This window comes from Oncorhynchus mykiss, chromosome 5 (genome assembly GCF_057628025.1).
Source record: "Oncorhynchus mykiss isolate SJ-2025 chromosome 5, ASM5762802v1, whole genome shotgun sequence".
In the NCBI taxonomy this organism is placed as follows: Eukaryota; Metazoa; Chordata; class Actinopteri; order Salmoniformes; family Salmonidae; genus Oncorhynchus; species Oncorhynchus mykiss.
The window spans coordinates 26512839-26535809 of record NC_143026.1 but is presented as its reverse complement, the minus strand read 5'-3'; the positions used below and the strand labels follow the sequence as shown (position 1 = coordinate 26535809).

The window sequence follows — 22971 nt, the reverse complement described above, 5'->3', positions numbered from 1 at the left end:
TGTTCCAGTCTGTGATAGCAAAACAGTCCTGTAGTTTAGCATCTGCTTCATCTGACCACTTTTTTATAGACTGAGTCACTGGTGCTTCCTGCTTTACTTTTTGCTTGTAAGCAGGAATCAGGAGGATAGAGTTGTGGTCGGATTTACCAAATGGAGAGCAAGGGAGAGCTTTGTACGCGTCTCTGTGTGTGGAGGACAGGTGATCTAGTATTTTTTTCCCCTCTGGTTGCACATTTAACATGTTGATGGAAATTTGGTAGAACTGGTTTAAGTTTCCCTGCATTAAAGTCTCCGGCCACTAGGAGCGCCGCCTCTGGGTGAGTGGTTTCCTGTTTGCTTATTTCTTTATACTGCTGACTGAGTGCGGTCTTCTGTCTGTTGTGGTAAATAAACAGCCACGAAAAATATAGCCGAAAACTCTCTAGGCAAGTAGTGTTGCCTGCAATTTATCACAATATACTCTACTTCAGGTGAGCAAAATCGAGAGACTTCCTTAGATTTCGTGCACCAGCTGTTGTTTACAAATATGCACAGACCGCCCCCCCTCGTGTGCTGTTCTATCTTGCCAGTGCAGCGTGTATCCCACTAGCTGAATATCCATGTCATCATTCAGCCACGATTCCGTGAAACATAGGATATTACAGTTTTTAATGTCCCGTTGGTAGGATATTCGTGTTCGTACCTCATCTAGTTTAATGTCCAATGATTGCACGTTGGCGAGTAGTATTGACGGTAACGGCAGCTTTCCCACTCGCCTTTTTCGGGTCCTGACCAGGCATCCGGCTCTTTGTCCTCTGTACCTGCGTCGCTTCCTCTTGCAAATAACGTGGATGTCGGCCCTGCCGGGTGTTTGGAGAATGTCTTGTGCGTCGTCTTTGTTGTAGAAAAAATATTTGACTAATCTGAGGTGAGTGATCGCTGTCCTGATATCCAGAAGCTCTTTTTTGCCGTAAGATACGGTTGCAGAAACGTTATGTACAAAATAATTTACAAATAACGTGAAAAAACCCACATAATAGCGCAATTGGTTGGGCACGTTGTTTGTGATACAAATGATATTTTTGTGATACAACAGAGTTGTGTGGTGTCTCCACAACACGTGTGTAATTGTTTTTGAACAGAGAATCTCTGCATTGTATCAAAAGGGTTGTGTCAAATGCATAATACGCCAGTTGTACAACTTCAGTGTGTATGGGTCTCTGACAGTGTGACACCCAGGTGACTCATCCATACCTGCAGTTCATGGCCAAGAGTAACAAGCTGGTTATAACCAACTTGACCTGACTTAATAACAACTATTAGTACAACTTTGCAACCCATTAGAGACAGGTGCATACTGTAATGTACTCAGTATTACAAGAGCAATATAGAAAACGGTTTCAAGAATGTGACGCTATAAAGTGTTCTGTCTTAACATCAACATTTATTTGGCTTCAAATCGGAAATACAAATGTTTTACTACAAAATATTTGAACAAAAATCATTTGATAATCAATCACAGTACAAAGGTACAACAGATACCAGAATCTAGATTTCCAAATCTGCATTTCTGAAATCCCATTTTTGTGTTCAATCTTCGGATAAAATATTTTCCTGATGTGTACAAGTTTACACTACAGTAACACTGACACCAATTATTAACCTTATTAACTAAATATTTCACACAATACACAAATGATCAAGAACAAAATACAAAACAAATAATTTAGAATCAATAAATTAGGGTAAACAAATGGAAGAAATCAATGTGTGAATAGTTAATCTCCTCACCTGAAGATCCATACCAGTCATTGTTCAAATGTAACAAAACAAATGTAAAAATAATATTCCAGGTTTCAAAGCAAATTAAACAAACAATGAGCATATGTCCGTTATTTTGAAACGTAAATCATTCATGTATAAATTATTCAGATTCTAGTGCATTTCATGAGTAAGAGATGAATTTGTGTTGTTTCTATATGATACTTGATATTGCAATATTGGCACTCCACCTTTGACCCCTGAACCCAGAGGCCACACCCCCACTCAGAGACACATAGATGAACTGGGGGTGGGATTGAGCTGCCTTTATCACTGGGCTGGAGTAGTACCTGCAGGGAACAGGACAGATTCAGAACTACACTTACTTACTACTGCTCTTACTACGTAGGGGGAGAAAGTGGAATGTTAAACGATGATGAAATCACAACAGATACTTATGTGTGATTCAAATATTCACACTATTAAAACTATTAGAGGATTAATGCAAAACGTAAGCACCTCCAGGATTTTGCACCTGGAGGAGTTCCTCCACATAAGTGAGCTGATTACTCGTGTTGTCACCACTTAAGTGGTGAGTTTGTGTGTGTGTGTGTGAGTGAGTGAGTGAGTGATAGAGAGAGAGAAGGGTACTCACAGAACTGGTGGGCACACTGGCACAGCGGCACACTGCCCAGCATGGAGGGGGCGGCGCTACAAAGGACATGCCTCTCACATCTCTGTGGGGATGTGGCCGGGTGCCTCTGTCTCTCTCTCCGTCCTTCGGTCTGCAAGTCAGAAATCAACACAGGCTTGTTGTCAATTAAAATGACAAAGCGTTTACACACAACGGAAAACAAGAATTGAATCAAATCAAATACAATTGTATTTGTCATGCTTCGTAAACAACAGATGTAGACTAACAGTGAAATGCTTACATACGGGCCATGCAAAGAAAAGAGAAATAGTAGAAAAAACCTTTTACATATTTGCCACATTACAGCCTTATTTTAAAATGGATTAAACAAAATGTCCCTCAGCAATCTAAACACAATACCCATAATGACAAAGGAAAAAACGTTTTTTATTTATTTTTGCTATTTTTTTTAATACTTTTTAAAACTGAAACATCACATTTACATAAGTACTCAGACCCTTTACTCAGTGCTTTGCTGAAGCACCTTTGACATTGATTACAGCCTCGAGTCTTATTGGGTATGACGCTACAAGTTTGGAACACCTGTATTTGGGGAGTTTCTCCCATTCTTCTCTGCAGATCCTCTCAGCTCTGTCAGGTTGGATGGGGAACATTGCTGCACAGCTATTTTCCGGTCTCTCCAGAGATGTTCGATCTGGTTCAAGTCCGGGCTCTGGCTGGGCCACTCAAGGACATTCAGGCTCTGGCTGGGCCACTCAAGGACATCCTGCGTTGTCTTAGCTGTGTGCTTAGGGGTTGTCCTGTTGGAAGGTGACACTTCGCCCAAGTTCGAGGTCCTGAGCACTCTGGAGCAGATTTTCATCAAGGATCTCTCTGTACTTTGCACTGTTCATCTTTCCATAGATCTTCCCCTAGATCCTGTTTCCCAGTCCCTGCCGCTGAAAAACATCCCCACAGCATGATGCTGCCACCCCATGCCTCACCGTAGGGATGGTGCCAGGTTTCCTCCAGATGTGACACTTGGCATTCAGGCCAAAGATGTCAATCTTGGTTTCATCAGACCAGAGAATCTTGTTACTCATGGTCTGAGAGATATTTAGGTGCCTTTTGGCAATCTCCAAGCAGGCTGTCATGTGCCTTTTACTGAAGAATGGCTTCCGTCTGGCCTGGTGGGTGGAGTGCTGCAGAGATGTATGGGTTTCTGGAAGGTTCTCCCATCTCCAAAGAGAAACTCTGGAGCTCTTTCAGAGTGACCATTGGTTTCTTGGTCACCTCCCTGACCATGGCCCTTCTCCCCCGATGGCTCAGTTTGGCCGGGAGGCTAGTTCTAGGAAGAGTCTTGATGGTTCCAAACTTGTTCCATTTAAGAATGATGGAGGCCACTGTGTTCCTGGTGACCTTCAATGCTGCAGACATTTTTTGGTACCCTTCCCCAGAGCTGTGCCTCGACACAATCCTGTTTCATAGCAAAGGGTCTGAATACTTATGTAAATAAGGTATTTCTGTTGTTTATTTTTTATAAGCTCTCGACCTATAAGCTCTCGACCTGTTCCATAACAGGAGGTGTATCTGTGGATGAATTTCAAGGTCTACCTTCAAACTCAGTGCCTCTTTGCTTGACATCATGGGAAAATCAAAATAAATCAGCTAAGACCTCCGAAAAAAATGTAGACCTCCACTAGTCTGGTTCATCCTTGGGAGCAATTTTCAAACGCCTGAAGATGAAATCTCACTTAAAAAACAAACAAATGGCCAACCTAATGCAATGTGTTGAGCTGAGAGGATGTGTGTGGTCGTTCTGGGCTGAGGGGGTTGGTCTGTCTCAGACTGCCCTCTAGTCGCACTTTCAGTCTGCTCACTTCCACTTTTAGAGACTGGATAGCTTCACTGGGACAAAATGAAGACAAAGACTTCATCCAACTACCTATCACTCTCACTCACTCACTCACACACTCTCTCTCTCTCACACACACACACACACACACACACACACACACACACACACACACACACACACACACACACACACACACACACACACACACACACACACACACACACACACACACACACACACACACACACACACACACACACACACACACACACACACACACAGAGTAGAATGAGTACATATAAAGTGGGGATGCTCTGTCTACCTCACAACTCTGTTCAAACTCGATCAGTAATGGTACTTGTTCCAAATATTGTAGTTAGTAATATTGAAGTAATATCGACCACAAGTGTGTTATAGGTGTTAAAACGTATAATTGGCCCAGCTAACCAAATTGATTTGACATTCCAAGCCAAACCATATGTGAGTCAAGAAGCAGGGTCCACTCATGCAGTGTCACACCATGCAAGAGTCAACATTGGGTATGTATTTACCCCCCGAGTCTCCACATTTACTAGCTTTCAAGTCTGTAAAGAAATCAAATCACACATAATGTATAAACGATTCAGGTTGTTTGGCATTTCACTTGATGTATCAAACTCTACCTGGCCATGGGAGGCCACACATTAGAAACACCAGCCAACACTGAAGGATCCAGATATTGAGAATAAATAGAAATATATTATATAATACATAATAAATATATGGCTCTGGTAGGATCCAATGCAATAACCCCTTTTCCCAGATAGAAGCAAGACGCCAACCAGCCAACAATCTCAGCATAAAAGGAAATTAAAAATCAAATGTCTAATAATTCCCCCTCCTAGATTCTGTTGGGAATTGGAAGAGCTGTCCCCATGGCAGTTTCGATAGATAGATAGATAGATAGATAGAGAGAGAGAGAGAAAGAGGGAGACTCACTTGCGATTAGTCAACTGACCAGAGCTCAGGGCCCGAGGGGGATCGCCATGGTGATAGGGTGCAGTGGTGGAGTGGCTTGGCTGGTAGCAGTGCTGGGGATAGGGTGTTCAGGTGGAACGGTCACTCTGTCCCCCTGACACAGTGTGGACTGAGTAAAGATGGAGGAGAGATGGAGGAGAGAAGGAGGAGAGATGGTTTTAAAGGAGGGCAGGGGAGGGGTGAAGGATCAAATAAACTGACACTGATAAAGAAACAGCCAAACAGCTAGCGGCCTCCTTGCTTGATCTCAGGAGGGTACATGCTTCTGACACAGAGTAGACTGTGTGGTTACTAGACAGACAGATATTAGTGCTTCATTACAAAATGTTTTCATGTGTTCTTAAGTAGGGTTAGAACCGGTTCAGGGAACAGAATCGAAAACCAGAAAATAACAAAATGATTTGAGGGATCTGAAGTGATCTATACTGTTCTAGAACAGAACCTTTCTTTTAAAAGAATGGGAATTGGTTAATAGCTTTATTTTACGTTTCAGGCATTTGTTTCCAGTCCCACAAATATCCTAACAAAGCGCCTTTGCAAAGCCCTCACTCCGTCACTCAGAAACTTATTCCAGCTGGATATCTTTGCCACTGGGTGTGTGTGTGTGTGTGTGTGTGTGTGTGTGTGTGTGTGTGGGCTACCTGCCCCTCCACTCTGAAGCATAGGTTACTGTAGCCTCCTGACAACGTTACATAGATTATTGTAGCCTCTTGACAACGTTACATAGATTACTGTAACCTCCTGACAACGTTACATAGATTACTGTAGCCTCTTGACAATGTTACATAGATTACTGTAGCCTCCTGACAACATTACATAGATTACTGTAGCCTCCTGACAATGTTACATAGATTACTGTAGCCTCCTGACAACGTTACATAGATTACTGTAGCCTCCTGACAACGTTACATAGATTACTGTAACCTCTTGACAACGTTACATAGTTTACTGTAGCCTCCTGACAATGTTACATAGATTACTGTAACCTCCTGACAACGTTACATAGATTACTGTAACCTCCTGACAACGCTACAAGCATGATTCCGAAATTAGGGAGAGATGTTTAAAATAATGTATTAAGGATACCATAGTTATCACGTTTCACATTGGATTTATGAACTTTAACGTTTCATATTGGATTTATGAGCTACAAAAAGGTAAGACATGTTTTTAATTCTACTGCTCATCTGCACTACGGTCCAACGTTAAACCAACTCTGAAGTTCAAAGACATTCAAAGTTCCTCCATAGAAGCCCCTCCTCCGTAGGTATAACTCTGTGGGCCTAATTCAGATAATGCATGTCATAACAAGATGCCCAGCACTTCCTGGCAAGCTTCATCCATCCTCTCTCGCTCTCTCCTCACCCGCAAAATGTCAGTTGCATCTTGCTACCTACAGTATGACTGGCATCACAGTGTATGTTTGTCTTTCATTATGATTAAACCATGCTGTTGCGGCAAAATAAAATGTGCTCTTAACGGATTTTCTATACAGATTCAATCGCTTACCTGCTCCATTGCAAGCTGCTCTATCCACACTGATTGGTGAAGCAATTTTTAAAATATTTTTTAAAATATATATTTATACATTTTTTATCCCCTTTTCTCTCAAATTTCGATCTTGTCTCATCGCTGCAACTCCCCAACGGGCTCGGTAGAGGAGAAGGTCGAGTCATGAGTCCTCCAAAACATGACCGGCCAAACCGTGCTTCTTAACACCCACTCGCTTAACCCAGAAGCCAGCTGCACCAACGCGTTGGAGGAAACACTGTTCAACTGATGACCGAAGTCAGCCTGCAGGCGCCCGGCCCGTCACAAGGAGTCCCTAGAGCGTGATGAGCCAAGTAAAGCCCCCAATGCCAAACCCTCCCCTAACCCGGATGACACTGGGCCAGTTGTGCGCCACTCTATGGGACTCCCGGGCACTGCCTGGGAACGAACCAGGGGGGGCTGTAGTGACGCGTCAAGCACTGCGATGCAGTGCCTTAGACTGCTTCGCCACTCAGGAGCCCATGGTTAAGTAATTTAATGAGCTAAATGTAAAATGTTGATTTCAGAGGTTGAAAAGGAACACAAAGGCACAATATAAACCAGAGCTTTTTCTTTGGTTCGAACCGGTTCAGAACTTTATTTCGCTGGTCGGAACAGTGAAACTGAACAAATAAATTAATGGTTCTGTTCAGAACAACACCATCAGGAAACAATTTAGGTTTCAACCACTGGTTCTAAGTCACTTCATGTAAGAACACATTTTGCAACATAACATATAATAACATATATATATATATATGATGGTTATATCAGAACAGCATGGACTCACTATGGTCATTGCCTTGTCCAAACTCACTGGTACCACTGCCAGCCCAGGGCTGGGGGAATATTGATGCTGAGGTTCTCAGCCCAGGTCTGGGGAAAGCTGGATGCTGAGGCCCCCCCCCCCCCCCCTAGTTCTCCCTGAAGACTCTCGTACCCACCTTGTGGTGCTGAGAGGAGAGCCTCCACTGTGCTCCAGCGAGGGGGGTCTCTGAGGTCTTTGTGAGGGGGAGGAGGAGGGGAGAGGGGGTGTGTGTTGGGGCTTCCCTGAGTTCTGCTCCTCTGGAACTGACAGGCTACACAGACTGGAGGGAGGAAGGGAACACAAAGACAGGAACACAAACTGATAAGATTACAAGGGAACCCATAAGCTGTCTGTTTAAAAGTAATGGCGCAGGAATAGATGGCTGCCATTTTAAGGGGGCCTAACCAATTGTGCTATTGTGTGTGTTTTTCTGTGTTATTTGTAACTTATTTTGTGCATAATGTTTCTGCCACCGTCTCTTATGACCGAAAAGAGATTCTGAATATCAGGACAGTGATTACTCACCTCATACTAGACAACGTTTTTTTCTTTACAGAGTCGGACGCGAAGGATTTACTTCAGACACCGGACAAGGCCCAAATCCCCGTCATTCGCTTGAAGAAGAGACAGAGATATCGGGGACATAGGTTGGGTTGCCTTGTAAGGATTCGCCTCTACCATCAGTCCTATTAGCCAACATGCAATCATTGGATAATAAAATGGATGAGGTTCGATCAAGACTAATCTACCAACAGGACATTAAAAACTGTAATATCTTATGTTTCACAGAGTTGTGGCTGAACAACGACATGGATAACATACAGCTGTTTGGGTTTTCTGTGCATCGACAAGATAGAACAGCTGCCTCCGGTAAGACAAGGGGTGGCTGTCTGTGTCTATTTGTAAATAACAGCTGGTGCACGGAATCGAATGTTTAGGAAGTCTGAGGTAGAGTATCTCATGATAAGCTGTAGACCACACTATTTACCAAGAGAGTTTTCTATATTTTTCGTAGCTGTCTACTTACCACCACAAACTGATGCTGGCACTAAGACCACAGTCAATGAGCTGTATACATTTAAGGCCAGACGGATTACCAGGACGTGTACTGACGTGTACGCACTGACCAAGTGTCTTCACTGACATTTTCAACCTGCCCCTGACCGAGTCTGTAATGTTTCAAGCAGACCACTATAGCCCCTGCGCCCAAGAACACCAAAGCAACCTGCCTAAATGACTACCGACCCATAACACTCACGTCTGTAGCCATGAAGTGCTTTGAAAAGCTGGCCATGGCTCACATCAACACTCCAATTTGCATACCGCCCCAACATATCCACAGATGACGCAATCTCTATTGCACTCCAAACCGCCCTTTCCCATATGGATGAAAGGAACACCTACGTGAGAATGCTATTCATTGGCTACAGCTCAGCGTTCTACACCATAGTGCCCTCAAAGAACCATGGGACTAAACACCTCCTTCTGCAACTGGATCCTGGACTACCTGACGGGCCATACCTAGACACAACAATCCTCAACACAGGGGCCCCTCAGGGGTGCGTGCTCAGTCCCCTCCTGTACTCCCTGTTCAACCATGACTGCATGTTCAAGCACGACTCCAACACCATTATTAAGTTTGCCGATGACACAACAGTGGTAGGACAGCCTATAGGGAGGAGGTCAGATACCTGGCAGTGCGGTGCCAGGATATCAACCTCTCCCTCAACCTGATCAAGACAAAGGAGATGATTGCGGACTACAGGAAAAGGATGGCTGAGCACGTGCCCATTCTCATCGACGGGGCTATACTGGAGCAGGTTGAGAGCTTCAAGTTCCTTGGGGTCCACAACACCAACGAACTATCATGGTCCAAACACATCAAGACAGTCGTGAAGAGGGCACGACAACGCCTATTCCCCCTCAGGAGAGTGAAAAGATTTGGCATGGGTCCTTAGATCTTCAAAATGTTCTACTGCTGCACCATCGAGAGCATCCTGGCTGGTTGCATCACCGCCTGGCATGGCAACTGCTCGGCCTCCGACCGCAAGGCACTACAGAGGGTTGTGCGTATAGCCCAGTAGATCATTGGGGCCAAGCTTCCTGCCATCCAGTAACTCTATACCAGGCTGTGTTAGATGAAGGCCCTAAAAATTGCCAAAGACTCCAGCCACCCTATTCATAGACTGTTTCCTCTGCTACCACACGGAAAGTGGTACCGGAGCGCCATGTCTAGGTCCAAAAGGTATCTTACAAGGTTTTACACCCAAGACTCCTGAACAGCTAATTAAATGGCTACCTGGACTATTTGCATTGACCCCCCTCATGTACCTACATGTACATATTACCTTAATTACCTCGACTAACCTGTGCCCCGCACATTGACTCTGTACTGGTACCCCCTGTATATAGCCTGGTTAATGTTATTTTATTGTTGCTCTTTAATTATTATTATTTTTTATTTTTTTACTTCATTTTATATTTGTATGTACTTTCTTAACACTTACTTTTCTTAAAACTGCATTGTTGGTTAAGGGCATGTAAGTAAGCATTTCACTGTAAGGTCTATTACACCTGTTGTATTCGGTGCACGTGACAAATACAATTTGATTTGATTTAGGCAACTATAATTAGGAATTAAACAGGGAAGGAGTTTAGATAGGCAACTAGGGATAATGTAAGGGCACGGTACAGAGCTGTGTGTGTGTGTGAGAGAGAGAGTGAGGAATGTGATGTGAGGTTCGGTGAGAATTACAGCCAAGTCACTGACTGGAGAGAGAGGGAAGGAGTAGGAGAGTAGCTCACCTCGCTGTGGCCATCTGGTGGAAGAGACTGGGTGCTGCAGGAGTCAGGTGACCGCTCTCAGAGCCCACATCTCGGGTGAGATGATCCTATCCTATCCTATCACACAGAGGGTTTGAGAGACAATTTACTGCTGGTTTAGAAGATATTGCTGAATTGTCAAGATAAATGAACAACATTCTTATTATTCAACATTATTTTTCATATGCATAGACCTAGACACTTTTTCCTCACTTACTAGCTCTGACTTTACTGATAGCTACTTTACTGAAAAATGTACTTACTATGCCTATGATATGTGGTTGTCCCACCTAGCTATGGATACGAGTGTCAGATATTTATTTGTTGGTTGAACATGTTTTGGAAACAAGTTAGATGCAATTACATTGTGTTTTCAGTCATGAACAGGAAATGGGTGGATAGTGTGCAAAAAGTAATGACATTTTTTCTTTCACAGCAGACACCAGGTAGGTGAATAAGCAGTCAAAAATGTAATGGAAGCTTGATCCAGTCTCTCAGGTAATTGACCTGAGATTACACTCTCCTGGTCCCAGGCTGCAGTTTGGAGCCCCTCCTCTCTGACGCAGTACTTTCCCCCAGACTGGTGAGACTGCTGCCTCGAGACTTCCTGAACTCTGACTTCTTGCTGTCACTGGCAGACGAGCCATGAAATGCAGGGGATTGGCTGAGGTCTTTAGGGGAACAAAGAACTGATTTGCTGGTCCTTGGTCTTGCCATTGGAATGAATGTAGCGTCCTTCTCACCTAGCATTGGCTATCTGAAAACACATAATAGAATTTAGAGTATTAAAAAAATAATGCAATTTAGGAGCTGGTCAGAGTTTATGATCAGCATTTAGAGAAATTGATGTCCTGGGTCAAATTCATTAGTGCACAGTCTGCACACCGTAGCAAAAGGTTTGAAACGTAAAACGACAACAAGTTCAGATAGTCACTCTCTGTTTCAGCCAGTTTGCTTCCGTTTGGTTCAGTTTGGTTCCTAGTGAATACAACCCCGGTGCAGTGAGTTCAGACTCACCTCCGAGGGAGACTTGTGTGGCCCTCCTCCCTCCTGGTCCCTGGGTGTGGTCCCTCTCTTGTCCGCTCACCGCCTGCATGTGTGGCTTCTTCTCCTGCATCAGGAAAGTCATGGTCTCCCTCTGTTAGATCCAGGTCTAGCAGTCGTGGCACCTCCCTGAAACTCTGGTAGCTGGAAGAGACAGAGCCTTTGGATGTGGTATTTACAAGCAAACTGATATTGACATTACTACTACATTGATCAATTGGCTGCTTTTGAATAGTGCTGTACTACATATACAGACTAGACTTCTTAAAAGGATTCACCCAAATTACAAAATGACATATTTCCTTACTCTGTAAGTGGTCTATGGACAAGGTAAGACAAGGTTTACCTCTGACCACTGTCTCCAAATTATACTTTCTTATAAGTCCAAAAACAAATGCAAGTCCATATCCCAAATGTTTTGTTTTTCTGAATCTCAAAGTGTCTAAAATTGATGGAGTCTTACTGGTACATCAGCAAGCTGAAGTCTCGCTCTACACGTTTGTGTTTGTGACCTAAAGGATGGAGGAGAAGGGACGGCAGTGCCTCCTCCTCTCCCATCCCTCCCCTCACTCCCTCGCTCTCTCCGCTAGCCGAGCTAATCTCCACCCTCATCACCCCCCCCCCCCCCCCAGACTCCCCAGGCAGAGGTAACACTGGGCTCTGGAGAGAGAGCTAGTGAGAGAGAGAAAGAGAGAGATAGTGAGAGAGAAAGAGAGATAGTGAGAGAGAGAAAGAGAGATAGTGAGAGAAAGACAGAGTAAGCAAGACAGAGGTTAACACTCTTTGAAAGGCAGGCCTCCATTCTGTGAGATAGTATAGTATAGAATAGTGAATAATCTAATGTAGTTTATTCAGTAGCTAGGTTGTCATGGTACCTCAGGGAGTGGCATGTGCTCGCTGCCCCCTTCTGGCATGGAGTAGGGGGTGGGGTAAGGCGTTAGAGTGGGAGGGGCCTCTGAGGTGGGTCGGTCCTGTTCAGTCTGCTCCACCTGCTCTTTGAGCTCCTCCAAGCGCATCCCACACTGGATATACGTCCCTCCAACTCCCTATCACACACACACACACACACACACACACACACACACACACACACACACACACACACACACACACACACACACACACACACACACACACACACACACACACACACACACACAAAGACAAAACATACACACAACGCACACTTGAATGTTCTCATTCCCACCATATGGAACAGCATGTTCTAATAGACCCTTTCTATAACAGTTTAAACACAGTATTGTAGATATCCTGCAGTGTGGTCTCACCTACCTGGGTCAGAGGGGCTCAGCCACTCTCTGCAGTTGGACTCTGTGTTCATCTCGTGCTGCTAGATAACCTCTTTCCAGAGAATCCGGCCCCTGGAGAAGCTAGGGGCAGAGAAGCTAAGGGATACATCACATCATTACTAATACAAAATGGTGGCTATTTAGCACTGGAAGATGCTCCTCTATTTGCAAGACTCAAGGGAGATAAATATCAGAACAATACCTTCATCTGCTCAAACGGTTTGAGTTTCCCTCTCCTCAGGAGTTCTTCAAATGTCTGCACCTGGTGGAGGATTCTGTGAGTCTGCTTTGAGAGAGCCCTCTCCAACTCCAGGGCCCAGGCTTCTCGAGGAAGAGGAGGCCGTTGAGGAGGGACGGACAGGGGAGATTCCACCAGGTCCTTTAGTGTGGAGAGAAAATAGGTTTGCACTAAAGGACAATTGAAATGTGTGAATTGTTGAATGATTTATTTATTAGGATCCCCATTAGCTGTTGCTCATGCAGCAGCTACTCTTGCTTGGATCCACACATGAGAGGCAGAATCAGCTGTCAATGGAGTGTAAGAACATATTTAGACAAAGCAATATCTGTGTCCCAAATTGTATCTGTGTCCCCGATGTTAGCCTTTTACCCATAGGGCTCGTTTCAAAAGTAGTACACTATAAAGGGATTAGGGTGCCATTTGGGATGCAGTGATCATTCAAAGATGACTGTTAGTACCTTGGTGGGCAGCCTGTTCATTCAGGTGAATGGAGCCTGAGCTGAGCTCCGTCCTCTGAGCTTGGGGAAAGGTTAAGGTCATGACTTTTTAACCTTCATGGAGCACACCTGATTACACAGCGTGACTGCAATTTGGTGGGTCTGAGTAGAAGCCCACCTGGAGAGAGAGACAAAACCCTAGAGAGAAACAGGTGTCAAATCAATGAGAATTATGCCACCTAAACATAAATTAGGTAAACGATAGCCTACATTTGTTTGAGTCATAAGCTGTTGGGATAGAGGCAGGGATATAAATAAAGACCTTGATAGTTCTGCTATCTTGGAGGAGATATGCTTCAAAATAGAAAAGTCTGAAGTCTATGGGGTGGCTCTAGCCTCTGAATGTCTACAGTGCCTTGCGAAAGTATTCGGCCCCCTTGAACTTTGCGACCTTTTGCCACATTTCAGGCTTCAAACATAAAGATATAAAACTGTATTTTTTTGTGAAGAATCAACAACAAGTGGGACACAATCATGAAGTGGAACGACATTTATTGGATATTTCAAACTTTTTTAACAAATCAAAAACTGAAAAATTGGGCGTGCAAAATTATTCAGCCCCTTTACTTTCAGTGCAGCAAACTCTCTCCAGAAGTTCAGTGAGGATCTCTGAATGATCCAATGTTGACCTAAATGACTAATGATGATAAATACAATCCACCTGTGTGTAATCAAGTCTCCGTATAAATGCACCTGCACTGTGATAGTCTCAGAGGTCCGTAAAAAGCGCAGAGAGCATCATGAAGAACAAGGAACACACCAGGCAGGTCCGAGATACTGTTGTGAAGAAGTTTAAAGCCGGATTTGGATACAAAAAGATTTCCCAAGCTTTAAGCATCCCAAGGAGCACTGTGCAAGCGATAATATTGAAATGGAAGGAGTATCAGACCACTGCAAATCTACCAAGACCTGGCCGTCCCTCTAAACTTTCAGCTCATACAAGGAGAAGACTGATCAGAGATGCAGCCAAGAGGCCCATGATCACTCTGGATGAACTGCAGAGATCTACAGCTGAGGTGGGAGACTCTGTCCATAGGACAACAATCAGTCGTATATTGCACAAATCTGGCCTTTATGGAAGAGTGGCAAGAAGAAAGCCATTTCTTAAAGATATCCATAAAAAGTGTTGTTTAAAGTTTGCCACAAGCCACCTGGGAGACACACCAAACATGTGGAAGAAGGTGCTCTGGTCAGATGAAACCAAAATTGAACTTTTTGGCAACAATGCAAAACGTTATGTTTGGCGTAAAAGCAACACAGCTGAACACACCATCCCCACTGTCAAACATGGTGGTGGCAGCATCATGGTTTGGGCCTGCTTTTCTTCAGCAGGGACAGGGAAGATGGTTAAAATTGATGGGAAGATGGATGGAGCCAAATACAGGACCATTCTGGAAGAAAACCTGATGGAGTCTGCAAAAGACCTGAGACTGGGACGGAGATTTGTCTTCCAACAAGACAATGATCCAAAACATAAAGCAAAATCTTTAATGGAATGGTTCAAAAATAAACATATCCAGGTGTTAGAATGGCCAAGTCAAAGTCCAGACCTGAATCCAATCGAGAATCTGTGGAAAGAACTGAAAACTGCTGTTCACAAATGCTCTCCATCCAACCTCACTGAGCTCGAGCTGTTTTGCAAGGAGGAAGGGGAAAAAATGTCAGTCTCTCGATGTGCAAAACTGATAGAGACATACCCCAAGCGACTTACAGCTGTAATCGCAGCAAAAGGTGGCGCTACAAAGTATTAACTTATTAAGGGGGCTGAATAATTTTGCATGCCCAATTTTTCCGTTTTTGATTTGTTAAAAAAGTTTGAAATATCCAATAAATGTCGTTCCACTTCATGATTGTGTCCCACTTGTTGTTGATTCTTCACAAAAAAATAGTTTCATATCTTTATGTTTGAAGCCTGAAATGTGGCAAAAGGTCGCAAAGTTCAAGGGGGTTGAATACTTTCGCAAGGCACTGTATGTGTATACAGTATATGTGTATCCATCACATCCTCCATTTTGTGGATACTTTTTATCACAACCCTTCTCAGTCTCAGGATGATAGAACTTCGATTAGAAAGAGTGGGTGTGTTAGTGATGGCTGTGGCTGAAGCTGACTGCCCCTCTCTGGTAAGCCCTTGAGACAGTAAATCACAGTGACCTCTGCTTGACCTCCCAAAGTGTCTGTGTAGCACCATCTCAACAAACACAGCTGCCATGACTACCCAGTGCCCACCGAACAGAATGGAGAATAGGCTAACTGTCAGAAACAGCCATTTAATCATTTTCATACAAGCACATATTGGGCTGTGTTCGATAAAGGATTAGGATTCAATTGGCCTTCCCTGCATATCTACACGATTATGTCTCCAGAAGGAGGAGGAGAGAGACAGATGGCTGTGTGCTTGTGTGGGTAAGGAGAAGAGTATGAGGGGCTACGCTGATATGAAATAGTATTAAGAGAAGAGTGCTCTGCAGCTGGAGAAGGAATGTGGGACAGAGGACAGGAAGAAGGAATACTCCTCCTAGATCCACATTCGATACGATGTGTGTGAGCCTTAGTTTCCACTTCAAATCAATGACTAGGCTATAACCAACATTAAAGAGGCAATAAACTGTGAATGTCCAAGACTATGAAAACAAACTCACTACACTGTCCATCTGAAGAGGACTCCCCTACAGGGCTCTGAAATCAGTTACAGTTACATTTCCTGTTTTCCTTGACTGTGTCATGAGGGCAAAATCAATGCATGTGATTGTTCTATTGTGAACCGCAGAGTCACTTGACTGTATCCCACATGACAGGATGGGTCTATTTAGTGTTGGTCTAGTATTGGGGTTAGAGAGAAATGAAGACCTACCAACCCAACTGCAAAAGCTAAGTGGTGTTGTTAACCGTCTAACCAAATAGTAAACTGTGATACACAAGCATCGTTTAAAGTTGTTCTAGTAATAATGCAGTGTGCTAGAATTTGTATCTTATTCTATAGCTTTTTGAGCTACATGAGAACCTAACATTCCTTTGGTTCTACCACCACAAACTCTGTTTGCTACTGTCTAATTCTTTCATTTGACCTACAATACCAATGTGGCTCTTCAGAGGTGCTAAGACTAGTCCAACAGCAACAGAGGCTGGTGTTTCTCTTCAGTAGGTAGTGTATTGTGCATGCAGGGTGCCCCCTGAAATAAGCTGTGTACCAAATGGTATCCTATATCCTATAGTGCACTACTTTTGACCAGAGCCCTGAATGGGAATAGGGTGCATTTAGGATGTTTAAACAGGCTATAATCATACAGTCCACTTGACTGGCTGCATCACTGTTTGGTATGGAAACTGCCTGGCATTCGACCGCAAGGCGCCGCGGCGGGTCATGCACACAGCCATGTACATCACCCTTTTTGCACAAACTTTTTTTGGACTCATCACATACGTTGCTACTTTTTACTATCTGTTACTTTATTCATAGTAACATGTGTATATCTACCTCAATTACCTCATACATCTGCACATCGACTCGGTACTAGTACTCCGTGTATAGTTATCATTACTCAATGTCTTTTAATATTAATTGTATTATTACGTTTTACTTTTCTATTATTTCCTTTCTCTCTGCATTGTCAGGAAGGGCCCGTAAGCCCTACATCTGTTGTTTATGAAGCATGTGACCAATACAATGTGATTAAATATAACCCCTCTGTCTGCCAGACACAACACACACCACAGAGGGGATGGAGGGAGTGTTCAGTGTTACACTGATCTCAAGCTTAGCATTGGTTAGGGGCTGTGTGAATCAAGCGTCTGAGTAGCAGTGTCCCACCGTCCATGTCATCTTCTCATTGAGATCTAAAAGGCAGAACTGATCCTAGATCAGCACTTATACTGGGATGCTTGATCCACACAGCCCCTGGACCTTGAACAGAAAACTCTGTCCATGTCCAATTGCTCAATGGAAGTTTTGTAGCACATACAGGTATTGTGATGACACTTGCTACCTGCCAACTTTACGTTTTTTACTTTTTAATTACGGTTTATATTTTTGGTTTTCCCCTTGGTCTACTTTTTTTCATTCAACTTTTTCACTCCGGATGCTTTATCTGGACGTGGTTCGTCAGGACTTCCAGCGTGTAAATCAGCTAGAAAGATGTGTCGGCATCAAGTAATTGTCTCTGGCCCCCTCCCAGTTAGGGGGAGTGATGAGCTCTACAGCAAAGTCTCACAACTCAATCGCTGGTTGAAAACTGTTTTCTGCCCCTCCCATATTATAGAATTTGTAGATAATTGGCCCTCTTTCTGGCACTCACCCACTAACAGGACCAAGCCTGGCCTGTTGAGGAGTAACGGACTCCATCCTAGCTGGAGGGGTGCTCTCAGCTTATCTATGAACATAGACAGGGCTCTAACTCCCCTAGCTCCACAATGGAATAGGGTGCAAGCCTGCCAGCTTAGTGGAGTCTGCCACTAGCACAGTCAGTGTAGTCAGCTCAGCTATCCACATTGAGACCATGTCTGTGCCTCGACCTAAGTTGAGCAAAACTAAACATGGCGGTGTTCGCCTTAGCAATTTCACTGGAAGAAAGACCTCCTCCATTCCTGCCATTATTGAAAGAGATCATGATACCTCACATCTCAAAATAGTGCCACTTAATGTTAAATCCCTCACTTCCAAGGCAGTTATAGTCAATGAACTAATCACTGATCATAATCTTGATGTGATTGGCCTGACTGAAACATGGCTTAAGCCTGATGAATTTACTGTGTTCAATGAGGCCTCACCTCCTGGTTACACTAGTGACCATATCCCCCACGCATCCCGCAAAGGCGGAGGTGTTGCAAACATTTATGATAGCAAATTTCAATTCGCCCCGATGTTTTCGTCTTTTGAGCTTCTAGTCATGAAATCTAAGCAGCCTACTCAATCCCTTTTTATAGCTACTGTTTACAGCCCTCCTGGGCCATATACAGCATTACTCACTGAGTTTCCTGAATTCCTATCGGACCATGTAGATAATATATAAATATTTGGTGACTTTAATATTCACATGGAAAAGTCCACAGACCCACTCCAAAAGACTTTCGGAGCCATCATCGACTCAGTGGGTTTTGTCCAACATGTCTCCGGACATACTCACTGCCACAGTCATACTCTGGACCTAGTTTTGTCCCATGGAATATATTTTTGGGATCTTAATGTTTTTCCTCATAATCATGGACTATCAGACCACCATTTTATTACGTTTGCAATCGCAACAAATAATCTGCTCAGACCACAACCAAGGATCATCAAAAGTTGTGCTATAAATTCTCGGACAACCCAAAGATTCCTTGATGCCCTTCCAGACTCCTTCTGCCTACCCAAGGACATCAAATCATATCAAATGTATTTATATAGCCCTTCTTACATCAGCTGATATCTCAAAGTGCTGTACAGAAACCCAGCCTGAAACCCCAAACAGCAAGCAATGCAGGTGTAGAAGCACGGTGGCTAGGAAAAACTCCCTAGAAAGGCCAAAACCTAGGAGGAAACCTAGAGAGGAACCAGGCTATGTGGGGTGGCCAGTCCTCTTCTGGCTGTGCCGGGTGGAGATTATAACAGAACATGGCCAAGATGTTCAAATGTTCATAAATGACCAGCATGGTCGAGTAATAATAAGGCAGAACAGTTGAAACTGAAGCAGCAGCATGGCCAGGTGGACTGGGGACAGCAAGGAGTCATCATGTCAGGTAGTCCTGGGGCATGGTCCTAGGGCTCAGGTCCTCCGAGAGAGAGAAAGAAAGAGAGAAAGGGAGAATTAGAGAGAGCACACTTAAATTCACACAGGACACCGACCAGTATGACGCTCGCCACGGTAAGCTTGGAGAGTTGGCTCAGGTCTCCAACCTGACTCAACCAAACTCCCCGCTGCCTCTCATGCCTGCTCTGTTGCCATGAGTCCTGGTAGCGAAGTCATTCCTCCCTCGCTACTTCAGCCTGTTTCCATGGCAGGGTCTTGTCCCCTGCCATAACCTCCTCCCATGTCCAAGATGTCCTCCATTCTCTCTTCTCTTGGGCCCAGGATCCCTGCTCCTCCTGGCCATGCTGCTTGGTCCTTTGGTGGTGGGTAGTTCTGTCACGGCCGTCAAAAGAAGTCGACCAAAGTGCAGCGTGGTGAGCATACATTTTCCTTTTATTTAAAATGTCCCCCACAAAACAACAAACAACCAACCATGAAGCTTACAGGGTTATAGTTCCACTATCAAAAGTCAACTACCCAAACTGAAAGGAGGGAAAAAGGGCTACCTAAGTATGATTCCCAATCAGAGACAACGATAGACAGCTATCCCTGATTGAGAACCATACCCACCCAAATCACACCCTGACCAAACCAAAATAGAGACAAAAAAGGCTCTCTAAGGTCAGGGTGTGACAGTCTCAAATAAAACTGTGAAGGACCTCTGCGTTACTCTGGACCCCGATCTCTCTTTTGGCGAACATATCAAGACTGTTTCAAGGACAGCTTTTTTCCGTCTACGTAACATTGCAAAAATCAGAAACTTTCTGTCCAAAAGTGATGCAGAAAAATTTATCTGGGATTTTAGGTTAGACTACTGCAATGCTCTACTTTCCGGCTACCCAGATAAAGCATTAAATAAACTTCAGTTGGTGCTAAACACGGCTGCTAGAATCTTGACTAGAATCCAAAAAATGTATCATATTACTCCAGTGCTAGCCTCTCTACACTGGCTTCCTTTTAAGGCAGGGGCTGATTTCACAGTTTTACTGATAACCTACAAAGCATTACATGGGCTTGCTGGTGCTCTTCCATGCTGTCCCTAGGAGGGGTGCGTCACTTGAGTGGGTTGAGTCACTGACGTGATCTTCCTGTCCTGGTTGGCACCCCACCTTGGGTTGTGCCGTGGCAGAGATCTTTGTGGGCTATACTCAGCCTTGTCTCAGGATGATAAATTGGTGGTTGAAGATATCCCTCTAGTGGTGTGGGGGCTGTGCTTTGGCAAAGTGAGTGGGGCTCTATCCTGCCTGTTTGGTCCTGTCCGGGGGTATCGTCGGACGGGGCCACAGTGTCTCCCGACCCCTCCTGCCTCCAGTATTTATGCTGCAGTAGTTTATGTGTCGGGGGGCTAGGGTCAGTCTGTTCAGTCTGTTATCTGGATTATTTCTCCTGTCTTATCCGGTGTCCGGTGTGAATTTAAGTATGCTCTCTCTTTCTTTATTTTTTTATTTTTTTATTTCTTTCTTTCTTTCTTTCTTTCTTTCTTTCTTTCTTTCTCTCTCTCCCTAGGACCATGCCTCAGGACTACCTGGCCTGATGACTCCTTGCTGTCCCCAGTCCACCTGGCCGTGTTGCTGCTCCAGTTTCAACTGTTCTGCCTGTGGCTATGGAACCTGACCTGTTCACCGGACGTGCTACCTGTCCCAGACCTGCTGTTTTCAACTCTCTAGGGACAGCAGGAGAGGTAGGTGTGACTCCTGAGGTGCTGACCTGTTGCACCCTTGACAATCTCTGTGATTATTATTATTTGACCCTGCTGGTTATCTATGAACATTTGAACATCTTGGCCATGTTGTGTTATAATCTCCACCCGACACAGTCAGAAGAGGACGGCCACCCCTCATAACCTGGTTCCTCTCTACGTTTCTTCCTAGGTTCTGGCATTTCTAGGGAGTTTTTCCTAGCCACCATGCTTCTACACCTGCATTGCTTGCTGTTTGGGGTTTTAGGCTGGGTTTCTGTACAGCACTTTGTGACATCAGCTGATGTAAGAAGGGCTTTATAAATACATTTGATTGATTGACACACACACACACACACACACACACACACACACACACACACACACACACACACACACACTTATATAGACTGCCTTGGGTTCCAGACGCATCTGATCAATAGTGTTCTCTACCTCAGCATACTTGGTCAGCAGCCTGTTGTAGTCCTCCTAGAGAAAAGAGGGGGAAGGAAAGAGAGAGGAGGGAGGATAATAGTCAAGGCCGTGAGCTGGATAGAAAGTAGAAAAGCACTATTCTGAGCTAGACAACTAATTCAGTGAATTAGTGTCAGCGTGTGGAAGACACGGAAAGTTGTTTAGCCTTTGCGTCTGAGTATGTCAGAGTGCTTAGGAATCAGACTTAGTCTGAGTCTGTCAGAACGCTAAGGAATCAGACTTAGTCTGAGTCTGTCAGAATGCTAAGGAATCAGACTTAGTCTGAGTCTGTCAGAACGCTAAGGAATCAGAGTAAGTCTGAGTCTGTCAGAATGCTAAGGAATCAGACTTAGTCTGAGTCTGTCAGAACGCTAAGGAATCAGAGTAAGTCTGAGTCTGTTAGAATGCTAAGGAATCAGACTTAGTCTGAGTCTGTCAGAACGCTAAGGAATCAGAGTAAGTCTGAGTCTGTCAGAATGCTAAGGAATCAGAGTTAGTCTGAGTGTGTCAGAATGCTAAGGAATCAAAGTAAGTCTGAGTTTGTCAGAATGCTAAGGAATCAGAGTTAGTCTGAGCGTGTCAGAATGCTAAGGAATCAAAGTAAGTCTGAGTCTGTTAGAATGCTAAGGAATCAGAGTAAGTCTGAGTCTGTCAGAATGCTAAGGAATCAGAGTTAGTCTGAGCGTATCAGAATGCTAAGGAATCAGAGTTAGTCTGAGTGTATCAGAATGCTAAGGAATCAGAGTTAGTCTGAGTCTGTCAGAATGCTAAGGAATCAAAGTAAGTCTGAGTCTGTCAGAATGCTAAGGAATCAGAGCTAGTCTGAGCGTATCAGAATGCTAAGGAATCAGAGTTAGTCTGAGTCTGTCAGAATGCTAAGGAATCAAAGTAAGTCTGAGTCTGTCAGAATGCTAAGGAATCAGAGTTAGTCTGAACGTGTCTGAATGCTAAGGAATCAGAGTTAGTCTGAGCGTATCAGAATTCTAAGGAATCAGAGTTAGTCTGAACGTGTGCCTGTGGTGTGGTCCTACTCTCTGTGTATGTACCTGCAGCTGCTGTACCAGAGTGCTGGCCTGTTGTGGGCATCTGAAGTCCTCTGGCACCGTGGAGTTTTGGGGCCTGTGGGGCCCATTGGGGTGTGAGGGGGTCCGTCTGTACTGATCAGCAGCACCTCTCTCACTATGTCAGCAGTGGACTTGAAAACCAGGGCGGGCTCCACTGACAGAGACCTCTTTCTGGGGGAGTTTTTGCTCTTGGGGGGTGGAGGGTGTAGCCGTTTATGGGGAAGCGGACCCTGGGCTCTACCTTGGAGAAGTCTGGGGTGGGTCCCTCTCCTGGGGTGGGGTGGGCTGTCTCATCTTCCTCGGAGAGTGAGAGGCGTGTTGCCAGTAGTTAGTGCCTGACTCATCCTGTAGGCTCTCTTCACTCCCCTTGTTCCTCTATCTGAGTCGGTAAGATATCCCATGGTCAGGAAAGATGGCTGCTGGGTAAGGGGAGGTCCTAGGCTTGAGCTCCTCCCCCCCTGCCAATGAGGCCTGGGGGCATGGCTCAT

General features: G+C 44.5%; 2 long non-coding RNA genes across 4 annotated transcripts; both read right to left on the bottom strand.

Moving 5' to 3' along the window:
* Positions 1-1403: 1403 nt before the first annotated feature.
* Positions 1404-10513, bottom strand: LOC110523503 (uncharacterized). 3 transcript variants are annotated; one of them, XR_005051697.2, is made up of 4 exons: positions 10393-10513; positions 8113-8201; positions 7724-7867; positions 5230-5358 (listed from the first exon to the last, which is right to left on the bottom strand). It is a non-coding gene; the product is annotated as an uncharacterized LOC110523503 (long non-coding RNA). The 3 variants fall into 3 exon arrangements; XR_016495952.1 differs by lacking the exons at positions 5230-5358; positions 7724-7867; positions 8113-8201 and adding exons at positions 1404-2090; positions 2396-2525 and having other exon boundaries at positions 10393-10506; XR_005051699.2 differs by lacking the exons at positions 5230-5358; positions 7724-7867; positions 8113-8201; positions 10393-10513 and adding exons at positions 1404-2090; positions 2396-2525; positions 4153-4282.
* Positions 10514-12363: 1850 nt separating this feature from the next.
* On the bottom strand, positions 12364-13084 carry LOC149983222 (uncharacterized). Its single transcript, XR_016495953.1, has 3 exons — positions 12967-13084; positions 12748-12860; positions 12364-12500 (listed from the first exon to the last, which is right to left on the bottom strand). It is a non-coding gene; the product is annotated as an uncharacterized LOC149983222 (long non-coding RNA).
* Between the last annotated feature and the right edge of the window lie 9887 nt (positions 13085-22971).